Genomic DNA, 12,818 nt, shown 5'->3' with positions numbered 1-12,818 from the left:
GTATGGATTTAAAATGCCAGTCGTTTAAATTATGATTTCTGAGCTTAAGATTGTTTTATTAGATATGTATGTGTGAAAATGGACTGATAAAAGTGAAAGATTTTTCAAGATAATTGTGTAGGAAATTAAAGGTATACTTACAGTATATGAACGATAAATGAGTGTTGGCTTATTTTACAGAAAATGTTTGAAATATATTGCTAAATTGTGTGGCATGAGTAAAATGAAAATTCTGTGTTGAATTATGTTATATATATGAAATGCATGTTATACAGGAAATGCAAAGAGAATGAAAATGTGTTATGAATTATACTGCATGTGATTGTTAATTCAACCATGGATAAATGATGAATAGCTGAAAGGAGTTGTAGTAACATAATAGTGCATATCTATGTGGACTAACTAATGAATAGGTGAAAGGAGTTGTAATAGTAAAATAGCGCATATCTACGTGGACTAACTAATGTACAACTGAAAGGAGCTGTAGTACGAATGCAGGAAATGAAATGGAAATGAGAATGAAATGAAATATGAATGAAATGGAAATGAAATGTGAATTGTGAACGGTGTAAAATGGGAAAGAGTCATGTAAAGTGAAATGCTATGAAATGTAAAAACTGAGAACATGAACAGATGAGAAATACAGAATAAATGACAAACAGAGTAATGTATTATTGTAGTTTCAGTATTCATGCTAGTATGATATGTATTTATAAGGGCGGGGTAAACTCTTCGCTCGAGGGCTTGCTAAGAAAAGCGAGTGCCCTAGTAGGTATCAGATGTAGCAGTAGGTTGCATAACGTATGGCAGAGGGAAATTACTTGTATAGATGGGTAAATTTCCTTATTTTCAGGAGCCTTTACTGGTAAACCATTGTATGAACTATGTGAGTATAAGATTAATTTTTCACCTGAGGGCTTATTGAGTAAGGTAAGTGCCCTGATATGCTTTAGTTATGACCATTGGTTGCCTAAAGTATTAGAGGAGAGGGGTGCTACTTGTATGGGTGGGTAATCACTCTAATCCTTAGGTATTCTCATGAGTAAAATAGCTTGCATGTGTTTGATCAGGCACAGGAAATGATTTTAGAAATTATGATAATGATTTGCAAATGATGAATACATATACATATGTTATTTACAAACCTCATGTTGACTATACACTGATTTAATATATTGTTTCTTCCCTTACTGAGATGTGTCTCACCTGAATACAAATTTATCTTTTTCAGGACCTCCATGTGATCGAGCTTAGAGAGATCAAGGTTGTTATAACATTTTTGGATATAAAAATAAAAAAGGTATAAACTTTGATGATACTTTTGGGATGTATAAGTTTTATGTTTTATGTTTTAAGTTTTCTAAGTTGTGAAAACTAGAAGTTGTAGATTATGTTTTTGGAGATATGTATATATGTAGACATAGGTGGATGAATGGTTTATTTTAGAATGTAGATAGATGTAGAAAACTCTGGTATTATATTGGTTGAGGATTGTAGTTATGTTTTTTGCTGCGTAATTGTTAATGGAATAACAGGTACAGGAAAATGGATTACGTGGCACCTGGGTCCCATCAGGTGGGTTCAGGGCACCATGAAGCATGGTTTATTCAGGTATAACGCACCAGACTGGGTTTTCGGGTTCGGGGCGTTACAATTTGGTATTAGAGTAATAGGTTTTGGGTTTTGCAAACTTATGGATGATTTATACCAGAGTATAGGTATCAGTTAGGATGAGGATACTTGATGGATAGGTTAGTTGTTAAGAAGTGTAGGAATTTATTTTGTAGTTTAGAGGCAAAAATACGTCAACGATTTCCTATGATTTTTCTGAAGCAGTCGACGGCCTCAGAAAAACCACGGTAAACCTTAGATGATTTTGTTTCTAAATTGTGAGACTGGATTATATGGAGAATTTGGATGTATATTGGATTTAAATTTAATAATTGTGTTGTTAGAGTTATGATAAGGGATTCTTAACTTTTTCCTGTCCTATTTTCAGGATGGATCCTAGGGATGAGGATGTAGAGGCTGAAGGAAGAGATGATGCGGAGACTTCCAGTGAGGAGGACTTGGACATCTCCATGATGTTAAGGGGTATAGCCTGACAGGTCAGGGCATAAATGAGGAAGAATCCGAGAGAGCAAAAGTGTCCACCTATAGGTCAAGGTTGCAACATCAAGGAATTCATGAGAATGAACCTTTCCGGCCTTCGTAGAAGGACCTGATCTAGTGGCTTAGAGAATTGGGTACAGGAGATAGAGGAGATCATGGTTGTACTCGACTGCAAGGACGAGCAAAAGGTTTATTATGCCGCATTTAAGATGACCGGAGATGCAAAATGCTAGTGGCTTTTTGTGAAGCTACTAGAGGAACAGAGACTAGTAAAGATATCACTGACCTAAGAGCGATTCAAAGGACTGTTCTTTGATAGGTATTTTCCCTTATCTATCAGAGAGGAAAAAATTGAAGAGTTTACTAACCTGACCAAGGGGAATATGACCGTTGGGAAATATGCAGCAAAATTTATGAAGCTATCTCGCTTCGCACCGTTCTTGATCCTGAATGAGGCAAGAAAGGTTAGAAAATTTGAAAAAGGCCTGAGATGCAGAATTTATGAACTGGTGGTGGGATTTTAGGTCTAGAATTTCTCAGACTTGGTTGATAAGACTTCGATACTGGAAAAGAGCATCCAGGGCAGTACAGAGCCTACAGAGCAGAAGAAGAGGCCTGCATCATCTAGTATTTAGGCTGAGGTCAGTTAGGGATCGAGGAAGAAAGGGAAAGATGCTACGGGCTCTAGACAGGAGACAAGAGATCGGGATTATCCTGGTTATCAGGGTAATAAGTCTTATTCTATATGCGAGAAATGTAACAAGATGCATAGGGGTGAATGCTGGTTTGGGACTCCTAATTGTTTTAAGTGCGGTAAACCAAGGCATATCGAGAAGAATTTTTAGGAACTGTTGCCTACTATACCTGTACCAAACCACAACTGAGGGAAATAGCAAGTACCACTAGGAGCGTGATGATGGATAGACGATTTGTGACTTAGGCACCGTACTCCTCTGAGGAAAGTGTCGGGGGGTACATTCGATGCAGTTTCAGATGACCACAGGTAGGCACAATCGTACTTACTACCTTTTCTAACTCAGCTATGATCCGCCAGCCATATGCTGAGTCCAACCTTCGGACCGCACAACCTGTCATGGGCGGAAGCATGTCGTATGAGTATATGATAGCGTGACGACACTAACACAGCAGTCCAGGTTGTATCTTTTATGCATATATGAGCAAATTTACTATGCAAAGGCTATATTGAGCCAACAATTTATTATTCTAATATTATGTATATTCAAATGTATAGTGTAGTATAGTTTTAAATGCCATTTCACATACAGTTTAAATGATGAAATTTTATATTCACACGAGAACTCATGCTAGCCACACACTGATAATAATATAATCCGTCTTACTAAGAAGTGTCTCACCCCATTGTACAAATTATTTTTCATGTCCTTCAGAGAACCGTACCTAGCTTACCTCGAGGCTGGGATTGGACTTCTGGGAGTGGTTATCAAAACTGGTGAGATACCAAATGTCTTATTTTGTTGTTTTGGGATTGTAATATGTTGATAGATAGTGGTGTGTATGTATTTGGGAACAAGTAGAACTTTGGTAAAGTGTTTGGATGTTTTTGAAATCTTTCGTTGTATGGTTGTATTTCAGTGATGGTAGGTGCACCCGAGATTCCTTAGTTAGGCTGGGTTGCATTTATATATTCTGTAGGTGGTATCATATATATATATATATGTATATATATATATATATGTATGTATGTATGTATGTATGTTTACTAGCACTCCGGGCCACATGGTGGGTCGGGGCACTACGGCTGGTATCAGAGCGTAGGTTGCTAGGTTCTGCAGATTAAGTCAGATGATCTTACCAGAGTATAGGTTCAAGTAGGACAAGGATAGGAATGGGTAGAATAGGAATTTTGAGTTTTTGCTTCGTAAGCCTGGAGACAAAAATTCCTTGACGAACTTATGTGTTTTTCTGGATTAGTCCACGAGTTCAAAAAATCACGGCAATCCATTGATGGTTTTGTTTCCGAGTAGAAAGGTAGAAATTTGAAAACTAGAACGGGAATATGAAATTGGCAGAGTATGTCGTGAATTAGGGAAAAAGAGTTAGGCCAGTATTTGAAATTTATTGAAAGTAAATATTTTAGTCTTATAATTGCACTAGTTATGTTAGGATATTAGGATTCTAAATTTGTTTTGGTTATGTCTACAGGATGGATCTCAGGGACAATAACGTTGTCACCGAAGGAAGTAGCAGTGAGGGAGCTGCCCATGAGGGTAGCAGCGATTCTACGGTGGTGCTTTGGGATTTTGCCCAACAAGTTATGGCCGAGGTTGTGCGGAGTTCTCAGGGGTAGGATCGTCCCACTGCTAAGCTGGGAGATTCTATTGTGAAGTTCACTTGCCTAAAGCCTCCTACTTTTGCGGGAAGTACCAACTCGATCCTTGCAGAGAATTGGATTTAGGAAATCAAGAAAATCTTGGCTATATTGCGATGCACCGATGAGCAGAAGGTGCTATATGCTACGTTTAAACTGATTGGAGAGGCCAAAAGATGGTGGGAAACGGTAAAGCTACTGGAGGGGCAGAGACTGGTATCGGTGGCGATGACGTGGAGCCACTTTAGAGAGGTATTCTTTGATCGGTATTTTCTAGCCTCTGTCAGGAAAGTAAAGGTAGAAGAATTCCTGAACCTGACTTAAGGACAGCTGACTGTTCAGCAGTATGCCGCCCGATTTGTGGAGCTGTCATGCTTTGCTCCTTACATGGTACCAGATGAGTCTGCGAAGGCTTGGAAGTTCGAGAAAGGTTTGAAGTAGAAGATTACAAAACATGTGGCTGTGTTATAGGTGCAGGGGTTTTCTACACTGGTAGATAAGGCCATTGTGGCATAGGCAAGCCTATAGGGGGATGAAGAGGCTCAGAACCCGAAGAAGAGGCTGATGCCTTCTAGTTCTTATACGGGTGCTAGGCAAGGCCCTTGGAGGAGGTATGGTAACAGCAGAGGCCAGCGACAGGATACGGGTGTTAGGGCATTCCAGGGTACCTCAGCAAGCCCTATTTGCCCTACGTGTGGCAAGAGGCATTCGGGAGAGTGTATGGCAAGATCAGGCAGTTTCTTTTGGTGTGGTAGGCACAGGCATTTTGTGCGAGATTGGCGTGGGGCATGGAACAATGCACCTTCACAGCAGCCATATCAGGGAGGTAACCAGGCACCACGTGAAATCTATCTAAGGGGTACGACCTAGGCGTGAGTGTATTCCTTAACTCCTGGCGACGCTAAGAATGCCGATGACATGGTGACAGGTACAATTTTCATTTGTCAAATAAAGCCATTCTATTTTTTGACCCAGGTGCGACGCATTCTTTTATTACTAGGAGGTTCATTAAATTATACAGGGTAGAAACACAATCGTTAGATGTTGAGTTAGAGGTGGTCACACCAACAGGGTCAGTGGTAGTGTGTAGTAAAGTGATCCAAGACTGTCCAGTAGAAATTCAGAGGAGAATGATACTTGCTAACTTGATTATCTTTAACATGCATGGCTTTGATCTTATTATGGGGATGGATTGGTTAGCAGCTAGCTATGCGAGTATTGACTGCCACAGGAAGGAGGTAGTGTTTCGACTTCCTAAGGAGCCGAAGTTTATATTTGTTGAGTCGTGTGTGCACTCTGCACCACAGATCCTTTCAGCTATGTAGACGAGGAGGTTAGCGGTATTTAGCATTCATAAAAGAGGCACTAAGAGAATAACTTAAACTAGAGGATATTTATGTGGTAAAGGAGTTCTCAGACGTTTTCCCATAAGATTTACCGGAATCGCCTCTTGATAGGGAGGTGGAGTTTGCCATTGAGTTGCTTCCAGGGACAACATCTATTTCTAAGGCTCCTTACAGAATGGCTCTAGTTGAATTAAAGGAGTTAAAGGAGCAGCTGTAGGAACTTTTTGATAATAGGTTTATCAGATTGAGTGTATCGCCCTGGGGAGCACCAGTGTTATTTGTAAAGAAGAAAGATGGGTCGATGAGGATGTGCATCGACTATAGAGAGATTAATAAAGTGATAATAAAGAATAAGTACCCGTTACCCCGATCTGCGATCTAGGTATCATCAAGTGAGAGTTAAATCAGAGGATGTACCAAAGATGGCCTTTCGTACTAGGTATCGCCACTATGAATTTCTAGTTATGTCTTTCAGATTAACCAATGCTCCTGCGGTATTCATGGATCTGATGAATAGGGTGTTTCATGAGTACCTAGATCAATTCGTGGTGGGATTCATCGATGACATCCTGGTTTATTCGAGGAGTCCTGAGGAGCATGAACTCATTTGAGGTTGGTACTCTACGTACTTAGAGAAAAGAAGTGGTTTGCGAAGTTCAAGAAATGCAAATTCTAGTTAGAGCAAGTGACATTTTTGGGACATGTGGTTTCCAAGGAAGGTGTTTCAGTGGACTCGAGCAAAATAGAAGCGGTAGTGAATTGGGAGACCGAAGAATGTGCATGAGATTAGAGGTTTCTTCGGTCTGGCAAGATATTACCGCCGGTTTGTAGCGAGATTTTCTAAATTATCAGGTATGCTGACACAGCTCACGAGGAAGAACATGAAATTCGAATGGTCTAATGAGTGCGAGCAGAGTTTTTAGGGACTGAAGTAGCGGCTAGTTACTGCCCCAATGTTGAGCATTCCTTTAGGAGATAGTGAATTTGTGATCTATAGTGATGCATCTAAGAAAGGGCTCGGGTGTGTCTTAATGCAGTAGGGAAAGGTTATCGCGTATGCTTCTTGCCAACTCAAGGAGTACGAGAAGAACTATCTAATGCATAACATGGAATTGGCAGCAGTAGTCTATGCATTGAAAATTTAGAGGCACTACCTGTACGGTGAAAAGTGCGAGATCTTTATCGACCACAAGAGTCTTAAGTAATTTTTTACCTAGAAAAAGTTAAACATGAGGCAACGGAGATGACTGGAGTTAATAAAGGACTACGACTATACCATTAGTTACTACCTAGGAAAAGCTAATATGGTAGCTGATGCTTTGAGTCGGAAGTCAGTGGCGGCATTAGTCTCAGTAGTTGGAGTTCAGCATCGGATCAAGATGGACCTGGAAAGGTTGGGTGTGGAGTTAGTGGAAGGAAATCAACAAGCATTTATTACTAACTTGGTAGTGCAATCGACATTATGGGAAATGATCAAGACGACTCAGATGAAAGATGCAGAGCTAGCAGAGATTGTTAGTGAAATACATGATGGTGAATGCAGATTTCAATGTCTCAAATGACAAGGTGTTGAGATTTCACATCAGGATATGCATACCAAATGATGCTAAAATTAAAAGAACCATCCTGGAAGAGGCACATCACTTTTTATATACAGTGCATTCATAGAGCACAAAAATGTACAGGGATTTACAGGAATCTTTCTGGTGGTCTAATATGAAAAGAGAGATCGCCTATTTTGTTGAGCAGTGCTTGACGTGTCAGTAGGTGAAGGCTGAGCACTAGAGGCCAATGGGACCTTTACAGCCACTTCTCATTCCTAAGTGGAAGTAGGAGTACATTTCCATGGACTTTGTTACGGGATTGCCATCGGCACTTCATGGATAGAATGCTATTTGGGTAGTTGTTGATAGATTGATGAAGACTTCCCATTTCATTTTGGTTAAAGTCAGTTATTCCATGAATAGGCTGGTAGAGCTCTACGTGCAGAAGATAGTCAGATTGCACGGGGTGCCTATGTCCATCGTTTAAGATAGGGACCCATGGTTTACTTCCTAGTTTTGGAAGAGTTTATAGGAAGCACTGGAAACTCAACTTACTTTTAGTATTGCTTTTCATTCGCAGACCGATGGTCAATTAGAGAGGACCATTTAGATTCTAGAGGATATGTTGCGGGGGTGTGTACTAGATTTTGGGGGTAGTTAGATTAAATATCTACCGTTAGTTGAGTTTGCATACAGTAACAGTTATCAGACTAGTATCGTGATAGCACCGTATGAAGCATTGTATGGTCGGAGGTGCCGATCTCCATTGTATTGGGATAAGGTTGGTGAGCGACAGATTTTGGGGCTAGAGCTTGTTCAACAGACTGTTGAGAAGGTCCAGTTTATCAAGGAAAGAATTAAGACAGCACAGAGTCGATAGAAGAGCTATGCTGATACACACCGGTGAAAGCTGGAGTTTGAGATAGGTAATGCCATATTTTTTAGGATTGCTCTGATGAAAGGGGTAATGATATTTGGGATGAATGGGAAGCTAAGCCTCAGATACATCGGGCCATTCGAGATTCTGGAGAGAGTTGGTCTGCTGGCGTACAGGATAGCATTACCCCCCAACATTGTCTAGGATTCACGACGTGTTCCACGTGTCCATGCTAAGGAAGTACATTTCGGATACTTCGCATATAATCAGTTACGAGTCTTTGGATCTCGGGGATACGTTGGTATATAAGGAGATACTGGTTCAAATTCTAGACTATAAGGAACATGAGCTACGTACTAAAAGGATTTCGCTTGTAAAGGTACTTTGGCATAATCATGCAGTGGAGGAAGCATAATGGGAATCAAAGATAGAAATACGTTTGAAGTATCCACAGCTATTCGGAGAAGCTCGGCGTTAAACTGGTAACTAGAGCGGTAGGTAAGTGTTGGTTTTGTATATAGGTTTATTAGAGTAGATTGTTTAGTTTTATCAGTTGTTTATTGTTATGGTTTATGGATGGTCTCTGGAAGAGTTTTCTATGAATATTATAATCTTCCGAGACAGTATATGTAACAACGGTATTCCTCCGCCATAAGTGAGGGTATTTAATAAATTTGGGACGAGACTGCTATGTGGGTGGCCGCCAACTCTTCCTAGAGTTAGATTAGTAGATCAACAATAATTTAGGTGATGTAATGGAAATCAATTAGCAAATTTCGAGGACAAAATTTTTATAAAAGGGGGAGATTGTAGAAACCCGAACATGAAAAATAAGGAAATAAATAAAGAAAAAGCATAAAGGAAAATTTAAAAAGGGCAAATAGTAGGGCTCGTTGACGAATCCTTTGCTTTCGTTGACGAATGTCCTTCTGTAGTTTGTCGACAAATTTGAGGCATCGTCGACGAAGAGATACCAAGAGGAATTTTAGCCATACGGTTCATCGACGAACCCCTTCTTTTGTCGACGACTGTCCTTCTACAGTTCGTCGACGAAGGTCCTATTTCGTCGATGAATTGTGCTGGGTTAAAGGCTTATAAATAGATTTTTTTGTTGCTTCTTCATTAAGAAAATTAATTTTTTTTTCTCTCTCTCTAACTAGTGCCCTAACCCCTTTTCTCTTCGATTCCTTGTCATTCGTCGCCCGAATCGACGATCGGAAGTCGCCACAAGGAACTAGGGGCGTTTCTCTACAGGTCTAGCAGAATGGATTTTTGAACGAGACTTTCTAGGCACCACTCCAAAACCAGGGTAAGTAGGGCATTTTAGGGTTTTATTGGTAATTTCAAGTATATGGGGCCTAGGAAATGGTAAATGAGAAATATTCTATGGGTTGAGTTGATTAATTTGGGAAAAATGTAATTTCAGAGTTTTGATCTTCGAACGCCACAAGGCGTGGATTTAGGGTTCCCAGTAAGTCAGGTAAGGGGATTATGTTATGTCAGTTGTTTTGAATTATGGACCGATTTAATGGCAATGTATATTTTCAGAAATGGTGTATGTAATTTTCTGAATAAATTAGGTATATGAAAAGGATGGTTTTGACTGTTATATGTTTTGGGGAAAATTAACGTGTTTCGTTTGAAATCTCCTATTTTCTATAAAATAAATAGTTTAAGTTAAATAAAACCTTGGAGATGCTCAGACCCTATTTTCAGAAATTTATTTCTTTCTTCGTCAGTATTTTATTTATGATCTATCAGATAAAAATTGTGTGGCACAAGGATAGTTTTTAAATGTTATATATGAGTAGAATGTTTTACTTATAATACAAGTATGATATGACGGCCGGGGGTCGAGATTTAATATGACGACTGGGGGGCAATATTTAATATGATGGCTAGGGGCCGAGATATAATATGATAGTTGGGGGTCAATATTTGATATGATGGCTGGGGGCCGAGAGTTAATAAATGACAAGTTTTATATGAAATGAGATATAATACAGTTTTATTATGTAAATTGCCATATATGATTCTAGAGCCCTGTGGATATGAGATGTGATATATTGAGCACGATACCTTAGCTATATGTTGGCAGGGAGTACAATCACACTGGGATGATAGTGTGATGATGGATAAACGATTGGTGACGTGGGCATAGTACTCCCTCGAGGAAAGTGTTTTAGGGGGGGGGGGCACATCCGATGCAGTTCCGGATGACCTTAGGTAGGCACAATCGTACTTACTACCTTTTCTAACTCAGTTATGATCGGCCTGCCATATGCTGAGTCCAGCCTTCGGGTCACACAACCTGTTTTAGGGGGAAGCATGTTGTATGAGTATATGATAGCGTGACGACGCTAACACAACAGTCCAGGTTGTATCTTTTATGCATATGTGGGCAAATTTACTATAAAATAGCTATATTGAACCGACAGTTTATTATTATGATATTATGTATATTCAGATGTACAGTGTAGTACAGTTTTAAATGTCATTTCATATATAGTTTAAATGATGGAATTTCATATTCACATGAGAACTCATGCTAACCACACACTGATAATAATATAATACGTCTTACTAAGAAGTGTCTCGCCCCATCATACAAATTATTTTTCAGGTCCTTCAGGGAACCGTACCTAGTTTACCTCAGGGCAGGGATTAGACTTCTGGGAGTGATTATCCGAACTGGTGAGATACTAGATGTCTTATTTTGTTGTTTTGGGATTGTAATATGTAGATAGATAGTGGTGTGTATGTATTTGGGAATAGGTAGAACTCTTGTAAAGTGTTTGGATGTTTTAGAAATCTTTCGCTATATGGTTTAATTTCAATAATGGTAGGTGCACTCGGGATTCCCTGGTTAGGGTGGGTTGCATTTATATATTCTATAGGTGGTTTCAAAGACATATATATATATATATATATACATACATACATACATACATACACACATATATATATATATATATGTGTGTGTGTGTGTGTGTGTGTGTGTGTGTTTACTAGCACTCTGGGCCACGTGGTGGGTCGGGGCGCTACACTCCTGCTCCCTAGGAGGTCTGAACACTACCTCTCTCCGATGACAGTCTATGCTCACATAATTGGAGGCTAACCAATCCATTCCCATAATGACATTGAATCCATACATATTAAATACCATTAAATTAGTAGGCAGCATTCTACCATGAATATCCACTAGGAAATTTCTAATCACTTTTTTACATGCTATTGTCATCCCTGTGGGTGTAACTACTGATATATCGTGTCTAAGGATTGTGTGTAACGACCTTATTTATGCTATCTTTTTTTGTTTTTTAATAATTACCACAATAGCTCTGATATCATGACATACTATCAAAGTCAACTCGGACCCATAGGCACTGAGGATTTACTGTTTATACATACATATTATCTAAGCAGTGGAACCAAAATACACTTTACATATATACAATACCAGAGTTTCACTATTTCTACATACACACATATATACCCCAAAAATCATTATGAGTTTGACCCGACTACTTACCCTGCAATGCTCGCATCACTTGTCTGTCGAGATTTCCTGAAATATTTGTAATGTAAGGGTGAGACACCTCTTAGTAAGGGAAATAGACTAATATCAGTGTATGACAACGTGAGTATTATCATATTATAAACATATGCTGCAAATAATGTAACTGTAATAAATACATATCTTAAGTTGCACTGATCATATAAAAATCTCAACTTTAAATAGTTTCATGCTATATCATAATAAATTTTCATATCTTTAAAACCATATGTTAAATCAGTATTTTATTGAAGTTGTACCCTGGATGTATATCTGTATATCATGACTCCACCCCTCATGATCTGGGTTATGCGACTTGTAGGCTGGATTTAACTCTAGTTGACTTACTAGTTTAAGTCAAATATAACATAACTATGCACGATTGTCCACCCAACCTGGTTTGCCCATCCTACTACACTGTCAAACTTGTAGCGGGTCAGTAACACAGTGGGTATCCTACTACACCGCCTACACTTCTAGGCTAATCGGCCACCGACCCACACTTCCTAAATAGTGTGGTTGCACTATCGACTATACCTAATCTGGCCCGCCCAGCCTACTCATCGACAACCTCTGGGGGTCGGCATTTAGTGGGTATCCTACTACACCGATTTGATTAACTAGCTACGGTATCGTGCTCTTAATATACGTAACCATCCGGGTTTTGTTATTAGATAATACATTTCATATAATATATTTTTGTTCATAAATAACATTTTCATATTCTTGTAATAAAATCTGGCTTTGTCATATTTTCTGAATAAAATTTGTCATTTCATAATTTCTGAATAAATCATCATAATAAAATTGATCACGACATCTGCGCCGGCTATCATATCTCGGCATCTGCATTGGCTATCATATCTCGCCATCTACGCCAGCTAACATATCTCGACATCTACGCCGACTATCATTTCATAATATACTAGAAATATCTTTAACATCTGTACTATCTCTGATCTTCTAAAATTTACTGAAAAACCATACATATTCTTTGAAATACTTATATTTCTAAGATACTGATATTACATTA

The 12,818-nt window shown here is 39.0% G+C and overlaps 1 long non-coding RNA gene across 1 annotated transcript; it reads left to right on the top strand.

The window, feature by feature from the left end:
- The first annotated feature begins 3,069 nt into the window (after positions 1-3,069).
- On the top strand, positions 3,070-4,341 carry LOC131152037 (uncharacterized). The gene is made up of 3 exons (XR_009135825.1): positions 3,070-3,115; positions 3,522-3,583; positions 4,297-4,341. It is a non-coding gene; the product is annotated as an uncharacterized LOC131152037 (long non-coding RNA).
- The last annotated feature ends 8,477 nt before the right edge of the window (positions 4,342-12,818 follow it).

This window comes from Malania oleifera, chromosome 3 (assembly GCF_029873635.1).
Source record: "Malania oleifera isolate guangnan ecotype guangnan chromosome 3, ASM2987363v1, whole genome shotgun sequence".
Lineage (NCBI taxonomy): Eukaryota > Viridiplantae > Streptophyta > Magnoliopsida > Santalales > Ximeniaceae > Malania > Malania oleifera.
Note: the sequence above shows the minus strand (reverse complement) of the source record. Positions and strands in the feature narration are given on the sequence as shown.